Source organism: Eucyclogobius newberryi, unplaced genomic scaffold, assembly GCF_026437365.1.
Source record: "Eucyclogobius newberryi isolate DKJ021-1_F unplaced genomic scaffold, fEucNew1.0.hap1 SCAF_6, whole genome shotgun sequence".
Classification (NCBI taxonomy): domain Eukaryota; kingdom Metazoa; phylum Chordata; class Actinopteri; order Gobiiformes; family Gobiidae; genus Eucyclogobius; species Eucyclogobius newberryi.
In genome coordinates this window covers 2,497,210-2,513,163 of record NW_027316278.1, presented here as the reverse complement: position 1 = coordinate 2,513,163, position 15,954 = coordinate 2,497,210, and the positions used below count along the sequence as shown (strand labels likewise).

Genomic DNA, 15,954 nt, shown 5'->3' with positions numbered 1-15,954 from the left:
GAACCTGGACCCAAACCCCAGAACCATGAAGAACCTGGACCCAAACCCCAGAACCATGAAGAACCTGGACCCAAACCCCAGAACCATGAAGAACCTGGACCCAAACCCCAGAACCATGAAGAACCTGGACCCAAACCCCAGAACCATGAAGAACCTGGACCCAAACCCCAGAACCATGAAGAACCTGGACCCAAACCCCAGAACCATAAAGAACCATGACCCAAACCCCAGAACCATGAAGAACCTAGACCCAAGCCCCAGAACCATGAAGAACCTGGACCCAAACCCCAGAACCATGAAGAACCATGACCCAGACCCCAGAACCATGAAGAACCATGACCCAGACCCCAGAACCATGAAGAACCTGGACCCAAACCCCAGAACCATGAAGAACCTGGACCCAAGCCCCAGAACCATGAAGAACCTGGACCCAAACCCCAGAACCATGAAGAACCATGACCCAAACCCCAGAACCATAAAGAACCATGACCCAAACCCCAGAACCATGAAGAACCTAGACCCAAGCCCCAGAACCATGAAGAACCTGGACCCAAACCCCAGAACCATGAAGAACCTGGACCCAAACCCCAGAACCATGAAGAACCATGACCCAGACCCCAGAACCATGAAGAACCTGGACCCAAACCCCAGAACCATGAAGAACCTGGACCCAAACCCCAGAACCATGAAGAACCTGGACCCAAACCCCAGAACCATGAAGAACCTGGACCCAAACCCCAGAACCATGAAGAACCTGGACCCAAACCCCAGAACCATGAAGAACCTGGACCCAAACCCCAGAACCATGAAGAACCTGAACCCAAACCCCAGAACCATGAAGAACCTGGACCCAAACCCCAGAACCATGAAGAACCTGGACCCAAACCCCAGAACCATGAAGAACCATGACCCAGACCCCAGAACCATGAAGAACCATGACCCAGACCCCAGAACCATGAAGAACCTGGACCCAAACCCCAGAACCATGAAGAACCTGGACCCAAACCCCAGAACCATGAAGAACCATGACCCAGACCCCAGAACCATGAAGAACCATGACCCAGACCCCAGAACCATGAAGAACCTGGACCCAAACCCCAGAACCATGAAGAACCTGGACCCAAGCCCCAGAACCATGAAGAACCTGGACCCAAACCCCAGAACCATGAAGAACCATGACCCAAACCCCAGAACCATAAAGAACCATGACCCAAACCCCAGAACCATGAAGAACCTAGACCCAAGCCCCAGAACCATGAAGAACCTGGACCCAAACCCCAGAACCATGAAGAACCTGGACCCAAACCCCAGAACCATGAAGAACCATGACCCAGACCCCAGAACCATGAAGAACCATGACCCAGACCCCAGAACCATGAGGAACCTGGACCCAAACCCCAGAACCATGAAGAACCTGGACCCAAGCCCCAGAACCATGAAGAACCTGGACCCAAACCCCAGAACCATGAAGAACCATGACCCAAACCCCAGAACCATAAAGAACCATGACCCAAACCCCAGAACCATGAAGAACCTAGACCCAAGCCCCAGAACCATGAAGAACCTGGACCCAAACCCCAGAACCATGAAGAACCATGACCCAGACCCCAGAACCATGAAGAACCTGGACCCAAACCCCAGAACCATGAAGAACCTGGACCCAAACCCCAGAACCATGAAGAACCTGGACCCAAACCCCAGAACCATGAAGAACCTGGACCCAAACCCCAGAACCATGAAGAACCTGAACCCAAACCCCAGAACCATAAAGAACCATGACCCAAACCCCAGAACCATGAAGAACCTAGACCCAAACCCCAGAACCATAAAGAACCATGACCCAAACCCCAGAACCATGAAGAACCTGGACCCAAACCCCAGAACCATGAAGAACCTGGACCCAAACCCCAGAACCATGAAGAACCTGGACCCAAACCCCAGAACCATGAAGAACCTGGACCCAAACCCCAGAACCATGAAGAACCTGGACCCAAACCCCAGAACCATGAAGAACCTGGACCCAAACCCCAGAACCATGAAGAACCTGAACCCAAACCCCAGAACCATAAAGAACCATGACCCAAACCCCAGAACCATGAAGAACCTAGACCCAAGCCCCAGAACCATGAAGAACCTGGACCCAAACCCCAGAACCATGAAGAACCATGACCCAGACCCCAGAACCATGAAGAACCATGACCCAGACCCCAGAACCATGAAGAACCTGGACCCAAACCCCAGAACCATGAAGAACCTGGACCCAAGCCCCAGAACCATGAAGAACCTGGACCCAAACCCCAGAACCATGAAGAACCATGACCCAAACCCCAGAACCATAAAGAACCATGACCCAAACCCCAGAACCATGAAGAACCTAGACCCAAGCCCCAGAACCATGAAGAACCTGGACCAAAACCCCAGAACCATGAAGAACCTGGACCCAAACCCCAGAACCATGAAGAACCATGACCCAGACCCCAGAACCATGAAGAACCATGACCCAGACCCCAGAACCATGAAGAACCTGGACCCAAACCCCAGAACCATGAAGAACCTGGACCCAAACCCCAGAACCATGAAGAACCTGGACCCAAACCCCAGAACCATGAAGAACCTGGACCCAAACCCCAGAACCATGAAGAACCTGGACCCAAACCCCAGAACCATAAAGAACCATGACCCAAACCCCAGAACCATGAAGAACCTGAACCCAAACCCCAGAACCATAAAGAACCATGACCCAAACCCCAGAACCATGAAGAACCTAGACCCAAGCCCCAGAACCATGAAGAACCTGGACCCAAACCCCAGAACCATGAAGAACCATGACCCAGACCCCAGAACCATGAAGAACCATGACCCAGACCCCAGAACCATGAAGAACCTGGACCCAAACCCCAGAACCATGAAGAACCTGGACCCAAGCCCCAGAACCATGAAGAACCTGGACCCAAACCCCAGAACCATTAAGAACCATGACCCAAACCCCAGAACCATAAAGAACCATGACCCAAACCCCAGAACCATGAAGAACCTAGACCCAAGCCCCAGAACCATGAAGAACCTGGACCAAAACCCCAGAACCATGAAGAACCTGGACCCAAACCCCAGAACCATGAAGAACCATGACCCAGACCCCAGAACCATGAAGAACCATGACCCAGACCCCAGAACCATGAAGAACCTGGACCCAAACCCCAGAACCATGAAGAACCTGGACCCAAGCCCCAGAACCATGAAGAACCTGGACCCAAACCCCAGAACCATGAAGAACCATGACCCAAACCCCAGAACCATAAAGAACCATGACCCAAACCCCAGAACCATGAAGAACCTAGACCCAAGCCCCAGAACCATGAAGAACCTGGACCCAAACCCCAGAACCATGAAGAACCATGACCCAGACCCCAGAACCATGAAGAACCATGACCCAGACCCCAGAACCATGAAGAACCTGGACCCAAACACCAGAACCATGAAGAACCTGGACCCAAGCCCCAGAACCATGAGGAACCTGGACCCAAACCCCAGAACCATGAAGAACCATGACCCAAACCCCAGAACCATAAAGAACCATGACCCAAACCCCAGAACCATGAAGAACCTAGACCCAAGCCCCAGAACCATGAAGAACCTGGACCCAAACCCCAGAACCATGAAGAACCTTGACCCAAACCCCAGAACCATGAAGAACCATGACCCAGACCCCAGAACCATGAAGAACCATGACCCAGACCCCAGAACCATGAAGAACCTGGACCCAAACCCCAGAACCATGAAGAACCATGACCCAGACCCCAGAACCATGAAGAACCATGACCCAGACCCCAGAACCATGAAGAACCTGGACCCAAACCCCAGAACCATGAAGAACCATGACCCAGACCCCAGAACCATGAAGAACCATGACCCAGACCCCAGAACCATGAAGAACCTGGACCCAAACCCCAGAACCATGAATAACCTGGACCCAAGCCCCAGAACCATGAAGAACCTGGACCCAAACCCCAGAACCATGAAGAACCATGACCCAAACCCCAGAACCATAAAGAACCATGACCCAGACCCCAGAACCATGAAGAACCATGACCCAGACCCCAGAACCATGAAGAACCTGGACCCAAACCCCAGAACCATGAAGAACCTGGACCCAAGCCCCAGAACCATGAAGAACTTGGACCCAAACCCCAGAACCATGAAGAACCATGACCCAAACCCCAGAACCATAAAGAACCATGACCCAAACCCCAGAACCATGAAGAACCTAGACCCAAGCCCCAGAACCATGAAGAACCTGGACCCAAACCCCAGAACCATGAAGAACCTGGACCCAAACCCCAGAACCATGAAGAACCATGACCCAGACCCCAGAACCATGAAGAACCATGACCCAGACCCCAGAACCATGAAGAACCTGGACCCAAACCCCAGAACCATGAAGAACCTGGACCCAAGCCCCAGAACCATGAAGAACCTGGACCCAAACCCCAGAACCATGAAGAACCATGACCCAAACCCCAGAACCATAAAGAACCATGACCCAAACCCCAGAACCATGAAGAACCTAGACCCAAGCCCCAGAACCATGAAGAACCTGGACCCAAACCCCAGAACCATGAAGAACCTGGACCCAAACCCCAGAACCATGAAGAACCTGGACCCAAACCCCAGAACCATGAAGAACCTGGACCCAAACCCCAGAACCATGAAGAACCTGGACCCAAGCCCCAGAACCATGAAGAACCTGGACCCAAACCCCAGAACCATGAAGAACCATGACCCAAACCCCAGAACCATAAAGAACCATGACCCAAACCCCAGAACCATGAAGAACCTAGACCCAAGCCCCAGAACCATGAAGAACCTGGACCCAAACCCCAGAACCATGAAGAACCTGGACCCAAACCCCAGAACCATGAAGAACCATGACCCAGACCCCAGAACCATGAAGAACCATGACCCAGACCCCAGAACCATGAAGAACCTGGACCCAAACCCCAGAACCATGAAGAACCTGTACCCAAGCCCCAGAACCATGAAGAACCTGGACCCAAACCCCAGAACCATGAAGAACCTAGACCCAAGCCCCAGAACCATGAAGAACCTGGACCCAAACCCCAGAACCATGAATAACCTGGACCCAGACCCCAGAACCATGAAGAACCTGGACCCAAACCCCAGAACCATGAAGAACCTGTACCCAAGCCCCAGAACCATGAAGAACCTGGACCCAAACCCCAGAACCATGAAGAACCTAGACCCAAGCCCCAGAACCATAAAGAACCATGACCCAAACCCCAGAACCATGAAGAACCTGGACCCAAACACCAGAACCATGAAGAACCTGGACCCAAGCCCCAGAACCATGAGGAACCTGGACCCAAACCCCAGAACCATGAAGAACCATGACCCAAACCCCAGAACCATAAAGAACCATGACCCAAACCCCAGAACCATGAAGAACCTAGACCCAAGCCCCAGAACCATGAAGAACCTGGACCCAAACCCCAGAACCATGAAGAACCTGGACCCAAACCCCAGAACCATGAAGAACCATGACCCAGACCCCAGAACCATGAAGAACCATGACCCAGACCCCAGAACCATGAAGAACCTGGACCCAAACCCCAGAACCATGAAGAACCATGACCCAGACCCCAGAACCATGAAGAACCATGACCCAGACCCCAGAACCATGAAGAACCTGGACCCAAACCCCAGAACCATGAAGAACCATGACCCAGACCCCAGAACCATGAAGAACCATGACCCAGACCCCAGAACCATGAAGAACCTGGACCCAAACCCCAGAACCATGAAGAACCTGGACCCAAGCCCCAGAACCATGAAGAACCTGGACCCAAACCCCAGAACCATGAAGAACCATGACCCAAACCCCAGAACCATAAAGAACCATGACCCAGACCCCAGAACCATGAAGAACCATGACCCAGACCCCAGAACCATGAAGAACCTGGACCCAAACCCCAGAACCATGAAGAACCTGGACCCAAGCCCCAGAACCATGAAGAACCTGGACCCAAACCCCAGAACCATGAAGAACCATGACCCAAACCCCAGAACCATAAAGAACCATGACCCAAACCCCAGAACCATGAAGAACCTAGACCCAAGCCCCAGAACCATGAAGAACCTGGCCCCAAACCCCAGAACCATGAAGAACCTGGACCCAAACCCCAGAACCATGAAGAACCATGACCCAGACCCCAGAACCATGAAGAACCATGACCCAGACCCCAGAACCATGAAGAACCTGGACCCAAACCCCAGAACCATGAAGAACCTGGACCCAAGCCCCAGAACCATGAAGAACCTGGACCCAAACCCCAGAACCATGAAGAACCATGACCCAAACCCCAGAACCATAAAGAACCATGACCCAAACCCCAGAACCATGAAGAACCTAGACCCAAGCCCCAGAACCATGAAGAACCTGGACCCAAACCCCAGAACCATGAAGAACCTGGACCCAAACCCCAGAACCATGAAGAACCTGGACCCAAACCCCAGAACCATGAAGAACCTGGACCCAAACCCCAGAACCATGAAGAACCTGGACCCAAGCCCCAGAACCATGAAGAACCTGGACCCAAACCCCAGAACCATGAAGAACCATGACCCAAACCCCAGAACCATAAAGAACCATGACCCAAACCCCAGAACCATGAAGAACCTAGACCCAAGCCCCAGAACCATGAAGAACCTGGACCCAAACCCCAGAACCATGAAGAACCTGGACCCAAACCCCAGAACCATGAAGAACCATGACCCAGACCCCAGAACCATGAAGAACCATGACCCAGACCCCAGAACCATGAAGAACCTGGACCCAAACCCCAGAACCATGAAGAACCTGTACCCAAGCCCCAGAACCATGAAGAACCTGGACCCAAACCCCAGAACCATGAAGAACCATGACCCAAACCCCAGAACCATAAAGAACCATGACCCAAACCCCAGAACCATGAAGAACCTAGACCCAAGCCCCAGAACCATGACGAACCTGGACCCAAACCCCAGAACCATGAAGAACCTGGACCCAAACCCCAGAACCATGAAGAACCATGACCCAGACCCCAGAACCATGAAGAACCATGACCCAGACCCCAGAACCATGAAGAACCTGGACCCAAACCCCAGAACCATGAAGAACCTGGACCCAAGCCCCAGAACCATGAAGAACCTGGACCCAAACCCCAGAACCATGAAGAACCATGACCCAAACCCCAGAACCATAAAGAACCATGACCCAAACCCCAGAACCATGAAGAACCTAGACCCAAGCCCCAGAACCATGAAGAACCTGGACCCAAACCCCAGAACCATGAAGAACCTGGACCCAAACCCCAGAACCATGAAGAACCATGACTCAGACCCCAGAACCATGAAGAACCATGACCCAGACCCCAGAACCATGAAGAACCTGGACCCAAACCCCGGGACCATGTTGAACCTTGACCTCTGGCTGTCACACCTTCATATATTACAGGTCGGTCGGGTTAAAGCAAACAGGTACTCATCAGTGATGAGGGAGTGGCAGTCAGGTCACAAGTTGAACCGAGTCCAGACGATACGACTGAAGCGTCCTCCTGCTGGACACATGAGGAATTACACTCACTTCCATCAGGATAAAAGTTACAACAAATAATGAGCAACAATTCTGTTTTTCAAGGCTCGAAATGTTTTTCTGTGACAAAAGTGAAATTACTGTTAAATTGTGTGATATTTCTTCAAATAAAAGTAAAAACCCGACACAAACTGCCCCTGGTGGACGTCACGTGTTCCTGCAGGGAGGTGCTGACACAGAGGGGGAGGTGCTGACACAGAGGGGGAGGTGCTGACACAGAGGGGGAGGTGCTGACACAGAGGGGGAGGTGCTGACAGAGAGTGGGAGGTGCTGACACAGAGGGGGAGGTGCTGACAAAGAGGGGGAGGTGCTGACAGAGAGGGGGAGGTGCTGACACAGAGGGGGAGGTGCTGACAAAGAGGGGGAGGTGCTGACACAGAGGGGGAGGTGCTGACAAAGAGGGGGAGGTGCTGACAAAGAGGGGGAGGTGCTGACAGAGAGGGGGAGGTGCTGACACAGAGGGGGAGGTGCTGACAGAGAGTGGGAGGTGCTGACACAGAGGGGGAGGTGCTGACAGAGAGGGGGAGGTGCTGACAAAGAGGGGGAGGTGCTGACAAAGAGGGGGAGGTGCTGACAGAGAGGGGGAGGTGCTGACACAGAGGGGGAGGTGCTGACAAAGAGGGGGAGGTGCTGACACAGAGGGGGAGGTGCTGACACAGAGTGGGAGGTGCTGACACAGAGTGGGAGGTGCTGACACAGAGTGGGAGGTGCAGATCTGATCCGGCGCTCAGACTCGAGCACATTTGTCTTTGTGCCTCGCTCAGATAAGAACAAACTCTGCACTTTTCATATCAGCGGCTTTAGAAGAACCACACAATCAAGATGAAGCGGCACAACTCCAGAGCACAGCGGCTTTAGTCCTGGACCGGCTTCACTGCAGCGGCTTTAGTCCTGGACCGGCTTCACTGCAGCGGCTTTAGTCCTGGACCGGCTTCACTGCAGCGGCTTTAGTCCTGGACCGGCTTCACTGCAGCGGCTTTAGTCCTGGACCGGCTTCACTGCAGCGGCTTTAGTCCTGGACCGGCTTCACTGCAGCGGCTTTAGTCCTGGACCGGCTTCACTGCAGCGGCTTTAGTCCTGGACCGGCTTCACTGCAGCGGCTTTAGTCCTGGACCGGCTTCACTGCAGTGGCTTTAGTCCTGGACCGGCTTCACTGCAGCGGCTTTAGTCCTGGACCGGCTTCACTGCAGCGGCTTTAGTCCTGGACCGGCTTCACTGCAGCGGCTTTAGTCCTGGACCGGCTTCACTGCAGTGGCTTTAGTCCTGGACCGGCTTCACTGCAGTGGCTTTAGTCCTGGACCGGCTTCACTGCAGTGGCTTTAGTCCTGGACCGGCTTCACTGCAGCGGCTTTAGTCCTGGACCGGCTTCACTGCAGCGGCTTTAGTCCTGGACCGGCTTCACTGCAGCGGCTTTAGTCCTGGACCGGCTTCACTGCAGCGGCTTTAGTCCTGGAGGAAAAGGTGAATTAAGCCAAAGACCAAGGCTAGATTAAAGTAAACCTGGACTAAACTAAGACTTTAACCATGGTTTATTTACAGGTCGATGTGAAACGACTGCTGCAGATGACGGACATGTCCAAACCCAACGAGAGACATGTCCTCCATGATGATGGTCCACTGTCTGGCGCCCCCTTCTGTCCTTTAGAGTTACACATTTCAATGGCTTTGGATTCGCTCTCACAATTTGACGTTCTGGAAACGTACGGCCAGTAAATATGTGATCAATGTTTAAGGTCGTGTTTTCAAGTCGGTCGAGTGACAGGAAACACTAAGCACCACAAATACTGAGAGTCATGTGGTGCCTGAGGTTCCTGTACAGGTCTTATACTGAGAGTCATGTGGTGCCTGAGGTTCCTGTACAGGTCTTATACTGAGAGTAATGTGGTGCCGGGGGTTCCTGTACAGGTCTTATACTGAGTCATGTGGTGCCTGAGGTTCCTGTACAGGTCTAATACTGAGAGTCATGTGGTGCCTGAGGTTCCTGTACAGTTCTTATACTGAGAGTCATGTGGTGCCTGAGGTTCCTGTACAGTTCTTATACTGAGAGTCATGTGGTGCTTGAGGTTCCTGTACAGGTCTTATACTGAGAGTCATGTGGTGCCTGAGGTTCCTGTACAGGTCTAATACTGAGAGTCATGTGGTGCCTGAGGTTCCTGTACAGTTCTTATACTGAGAGTCATGTGGTGCCTGAGGTTCCTGTACAGGTCTTATACTGAGAGTCATGTGGTGCCTGAGGTTCCTGTACAGGTCTTATACTGAGAGTCATGTGGTGCCGGGGGTTCCTGTACAGGTCTTATACTGAGAGTCATGTGGTGCCTGAGGTTCCTGTACAGGTCTTATACTGAGAGTAATGTGGTGCCGGGGGTTCCTGTACAGGTCTTATACTGAGTCATGTGGTGCCTGAGGTTCCTGTACAGGTCTAATACTGAGAGTCATGTGGTGCCTGAGGTTCCTGTACAGTTCTTATACTGAGAGTCATGTGATGCCTGAGGTTCCTGTACAGGTCTTATACTGAGAGTCATGTGGTGCCTGAGGTTCCTGTACAGGTCTAATACTGAGAGTCATGTGGTGCCTGAGGTTCCTGTACAGTTCTTATACTGAGAGTCATGTGGTGCCTGAGGTTCCTGTACAGGTCTTATACTGAGAGTCATGTGGTGCCTGAGGTTCCTGTACAGGTCTTATACTGAGAGTCATGTGGTGCCGGGGGTTCCTGTACAGGTCTTATACTGAGAGTCATGTGGTGCCTGAGGTTCCTGTACAGGTCTTATACTGAGAGTCATGTGGTGCCTGAGGTTCCTGTACAGGTCTAATACTGAGAGTCATGTGGTGCCTGAGGTTCCTGTACAGGTCTTATACTGAGAGTCATGTGGTGCCTGAGGTTCCTGTACAGGTCTTATACTGAGAGTCATGTGGTGCCTTAGGTTCCTGTACAGGTCTAATACTGAGAGTCATGTGGTGCCGGGGGTTCCTGTACAGGTCTTATACTGAGAGTCATGTGGTGCCTGAGGTTCCTGTACAGGTCTAATACTGAGAGTCATGTGGTGCCTGAGGTTCCTGTACAGTTCTTATACTGAGAGTCATGTGGTGCCTGAGGTTCCTGTACAGGTCTTATACTGAGAGTCATGTGGTGCCTGAGGTTCCTGTACAGGTCTAATACTGAGAGTCATGTGGTGCCTGAGGTTCCTGTACAGGTCTTATACTGAGAGTCATGTGGTGCCTTAGGTTCCTGTACAGGTCTTATACTGAGAGTCATGTGGTGCCGGGGGTTCCTGTACAGGTCTTATACTGAGAGTCATGTGGTGCCTTAGGTTCCTGTACAGGTCTAATACTGAGAGTCATGTGGTGCCTGAGGTTCCTGTACAGGTCTTATACTGAGAGTCATGTGGTGCCTTAGGTTCCTGTACAGGTCTTATACTGAGAGTCATGTGGTGCCTTAGGTTCCTGTACAGGTCTAATACTGAGAGTCATGTGGTGCCGGGGGTTCCTGTACAGGTCTTATACTGAGAGTCATGTGGTGCCGGGGGTTCCTGTACAGGTCTTATACTGAGAGTCATGTGGTGCCGGGGGTTCCTGTACAGGTCTGATACTGAGAGTCATGTGGTGCCTAAGGTTCCTGTACAGGTCTTATACTGAGAGTCATGTGGCGCCTGAGGTTCCTGTACAGGTCTTATACTGAGAGTCATGTGGTGCCTGAGGTTCCTGTACAGGTCTAATACTGAGAGTCATGTGGTGCCGGGGGTTCCTGTACAGGTCTAATACTGAGAGTCATGTGGTGCCGGGGGTTCCTGTACAGGTCTAATACTGAGAGTCATGTGGTGCCTGAGGTTCCTGTACAGGTCTTATACTGAGAGTCATGTGGTGCCTGAGGTTCCTGTACAGGTCTTATACTGAGAGTCATGTGGTGCCTTAGGTTCCTGTACAGGTCTTATACTGAGAGTCATGTGGTGCCTAAGGTTCCTGTACAGGTCTAATACTGAGAGTCATGTGGTGCCGGGGGTTCCTGTACAGGTCTTGTGTTTCATCATTTGGCTCCATTATTATTGTTCTTTCTCATGACTCGTATTATTGCTTCTTTCTGTTGTGTTTTTGCGTCTGGAAAATGAAAAACATGAAGAAAAAAAATGAACAAAAAAACCCCAAAAACACAGACTTTTTAAAATGCTAAATCCCATTATTATTTTCCACGGTCAGCTTGTCACAATGAACCGTCGCAGCCCTAAAAGTGGATAAACCAGGACGTAGAACTCACCGATAGTGGGTGGAGCCTCCTTACATGAACGTTACAGCATCGTCAACGGCAACGTACGACACCGGCGTAAAGTCAAATCTGAAACTCTCGTGATGAAACCACGCGGTCCGAAGCACAAACCGAGCGTCTGCGTGAGCGGCGTAACCGGGGGAAACGGTGTGACAGGAAGTGCTTCGATGACTGGTTCACGTCACCGCGGTTGTTCGTAGAATCAGGCTGTAACGGGACAAAACGTGGAGAAAGTGAAGACTTTATGGAAACAGCCACAACAATCGTCATGACAATAATAATTCACCGCTGCAGATGTACGCTTGATATCACTGTTTACAGTGTAGAACTATGAACTGTACAGTGTAGAACTATGAACTGTACAGTGTAGAACTATGAACTTTACAGTGTAGAACTATGAACTGTACAGTGTAGAACTATGAACTGTACAGTGTATAACTATGAACTTTACAGTGTAGAACTATGAACTGTACAGTGTAGAACTATGAACTGTACAGTGTAGAACTATGAACTTTACAGTGTAGAACTATGAACTGTACAGTGTAGAACTATGAACTTTACAGTGTAGAACTATGAACTGTACAGTGTAGAACTATGAACTTTACAGTGTTGAACTATGAACTTTACAGTGTAGAACTATGAACTGTACAGTGTAGAACTATGAACTGTACAGTGTAGAACTATGAACTTTACAGTGTAGAACTATGAACTGTACAGTGTAGAACTATGAACTTTACAGTGTAGAACTATGAACTGTACAGTGTAGAACTATGAACTTTACAGTGTAGAACTATGAACTGTACAGTGTTGAACTATGAACTTTACAGTGTAGAACTATGAACTGTACAGTGTAGAACTATGAACTTTACAGTGTAGAACTATGAACTTTACAGTGTAGAACTATGAACTTTACAGTGTAGAACTATGAACTCTTGCCTGACCCGCCAGCCCCGCCCACATTCTGTTTGAATGCGTAAGAGTCAGAGTCAGAGCCAATCAAGTCGTCGGTCCTCCATCTACCGACCAATCCCAGCCCCAGATTTGAACGTGTCACACTGAGATACGGAAGTAGCTCGTCACCCCCCGATCAGAAACATTCAAGATGGCCGACCCGGCACGTGACCCGGCTCGTGACCCGCCTCGTGACCCGGCCCGTGACCCGGCCCGTGACCCGGCCCGTGACCCGGCTCGTGACCCGGCTCGTGACCCAGCTCGTGACCCGGCTAGTTAGATGCGGTTGTACGAAGGGCGTCATGGCGATACAGGAGACATTTCCTGGTTCAGGACGGAAGAGTTGTTGACACGGGTAATTTCCGGTTCAGCGTGTCGTGTTCTTTGCGTCACTTCTGGGCTTCTGTGATTGGTTCTGTCTCTGCTCTAAACTCCGCCCTCCTGCGCTCGAGCCCCAGAACCTGACGGTTTCGATAAGTCGTTAAAACGTGTTGGGAACGGCAGGTCAGGTAAAAGAACTTGGGCCTCAGAACTCCTGCTGTGGACACGGTAAAGAACACGTTTGGAACATAACTTTGGCGTCAAGAAAAAAGAAATAAATGAATGAGACAAACATCATCAAAGATCAAGAAGTGACATTATGACATCAGAAAAATGACTCAAATGTGCCTGTGATTTTGTGTTTGGAGCTACTTTTCTTTGTCCTTTACTCTGTGTTTCATGTTTGATAAATAAAAATAGTAATCGTGACATTCTGAGGGTCGTTAGCGGCTAAACCAGCTTAAACCATCAAATGTCTCTAAAACTCAACAGCGCCCCCTGGAGTTGGCCCGGGACCAGCTAAAGACACGTGATGGGCAGAGACTTGAGACCATTAGTTATCAAAAGTACATATGTTTATTTGATTTAATGAGTCGATAAATGAGTTTCTGGACATTAGAGTTGGAATAAGTTGCAGTTCATTGTCGGACGTTTATTTCACAAACAGTTTCGTGTCATTCACAAAAATCCAGAAATCAAACGATTGGAACCCGGAAGCGTTAAATAAAGGTCGGCAACGTCAGTTACAATCAGAGCTAATGCTAAAGCTAATGCTAAAGCTAAAGCTAAGGCTAATGCTAAAGCTAATGCTAAAGCTACATCCTGAAACACTGAGTCACCTTTTCTGGAATTGCACATTATTAAAACCTTTTGAAAAGACTTTTTACAATTTATCTCTCATTGAACCCAACTTTAGATGAACATTTGGACATACTAAAGTGGACTATAGTAAGAAAATGGCAATTCATTTCATTTTCTTATCATTTGGCAAATTCTATATTCATAAAAGTACATTTTCATCATCAGTCATTATTAAACAAATTGAATCATATTTGCTCATCATTTCCAAAAGTTTAAACTAAAAAGCAATTTCTAATTGAAAACTCTTTGTCATTAAATGTTTTTGATGTATAAAATGTAATTGTGATATGCCCCGCCCCCTGGCCTCCCCTTAACTCTTTATTATCTTTCATAAATGTTTTGTTATAAAGAATTTTGACGATAAAACGCTTAAAGGCGCAATGGACGATTTTTCAACGATTTGAGAACTCAGGCGGAGGCTCATGCCACTCCCCCGTGCTCATGCCACTCCCCCGTGCTCATGCCCCTCCCCCGTGCTCATGCCCCTCCCCCGTGCTCATGCCACTCCCCCGTGCTCATGCCCCTCCCCCGTGCTCATGCCACTCCCCCGTGCTCATGCCCCTCCCCCGTGCTCATGCCACTCCCCCGTGCTCATGCCACTCCCCCGTGCTCATGCCACTCCCCCGTGCTCATGCCCCTCCCCCGTGCTCATGCCACTCCCCCGTGCTCATGCCCCTCCCCCGTGCTCATGCCACTCCCCCGTGCTCATGCCCCTCCCCCGTGCACATGCCACTCCCCCGTGCTCATGCCACTCCCCCGTGCACATGCCACTCCCCCGTGCACATGCCACTCCCCCGTGCTCATGCCACTCCCCCGTGCACATGCCACTCCCCCATGCACATGCCACTCCCCCGTGCACATGCCACTCCCCCGTGTGGACTGATACAACACACACGTGTGTTTGTTTATTAGCGCAACGGATCACATCACATCTCTCGTCTCCCGTAGATTTCTGTCCACTTCTGCGTCAGCTCGAACTGTCTTTCTCCGTCTTCATTTTGCCCCGTACACTGAGGGAACTATATTATGATAGATCAATGCGCTTAGACACACGGAAAAGTGGGGACGAGCCGCACGCGGCTGCAGGTGAGAGATAGGTGCGTTTTATGATTGACACGTGGCAGGACTAATGGACAGTCCACGCCACGAGGAAATAAGACTCAGATTTGGGCCCAAAAAATCGTCCATTCAACCTTTAAGTATGAAGGTTATTTTGTGTTTTTATTACGAATTGATTTTTTTGACATTGAATTATTATTATTTTTACATTGAATCTCGTAAAAATATGCATTGTATATAAATACGATTACATTTAAAATGTAGTTTTTTGAATTTTATGAAATTCAATGTTAAAAATGAAATAAATTCAATGTCAAAACAATTCAATGTCCAAAAAAATTAGCGTAATATAAACATAAAATAACCTTCATACTAAAGCTTTGACGTGAAGTTTGAACGCTGCGTGAGGGCGCCATGGTAACCACGGGAAACCGGAAGTCAGAGCGAGAGGGGTAAGAAAGGAAGCGCTTTGATGACTGGTTGACGTCACCGCCAGCCAATAGCAGGCCTGGTCAACACTGGTAGAACCCGCGCGCTTTACTGCCACAATAGTCATGACAATAAGAACGAATTAAAACATTAACATTGGCCCCGTTTCATTCGACAGCTGCAGTTCTGACCTCCCGCCGCCAGGGGAGCGCCGCCGTGTCCTCCTCCTGCGTCACTTCCGCCCCGAAAAACAAAATGGAAGGCGCCAAAGCCACAGCTCAGGCGGCGCCATCGGACAGCGCTCTCTCTGCGAACAAACCCCGGGAAACCGCGACAGAAACACGGACACAAAGCGCGGAATAAAGACTCCCGACACCGCGGCGTCCTCGGCCCCGGTCCCCCGCAGCCTAGCGCCGTCTCCCGGGGC

At 50.5% G+C, this 15,954-nt stretch overlaps 1 protein-coding gene across 1 annotated transcript in view; it reads left to right on the top strand.

Moving 5' to 3' along the window:
- The window catches only part of p2rx7 (purinergic receptor P2X, ligand-gated ion channel, 7), a 134,752-nt gene that overhangs the window by 49,100 nt on the left and 69,698 nt on the right, over positions 1–15,954 (top strand). The gene's annotated exons all lie outside the window — the stretch shown is intronic.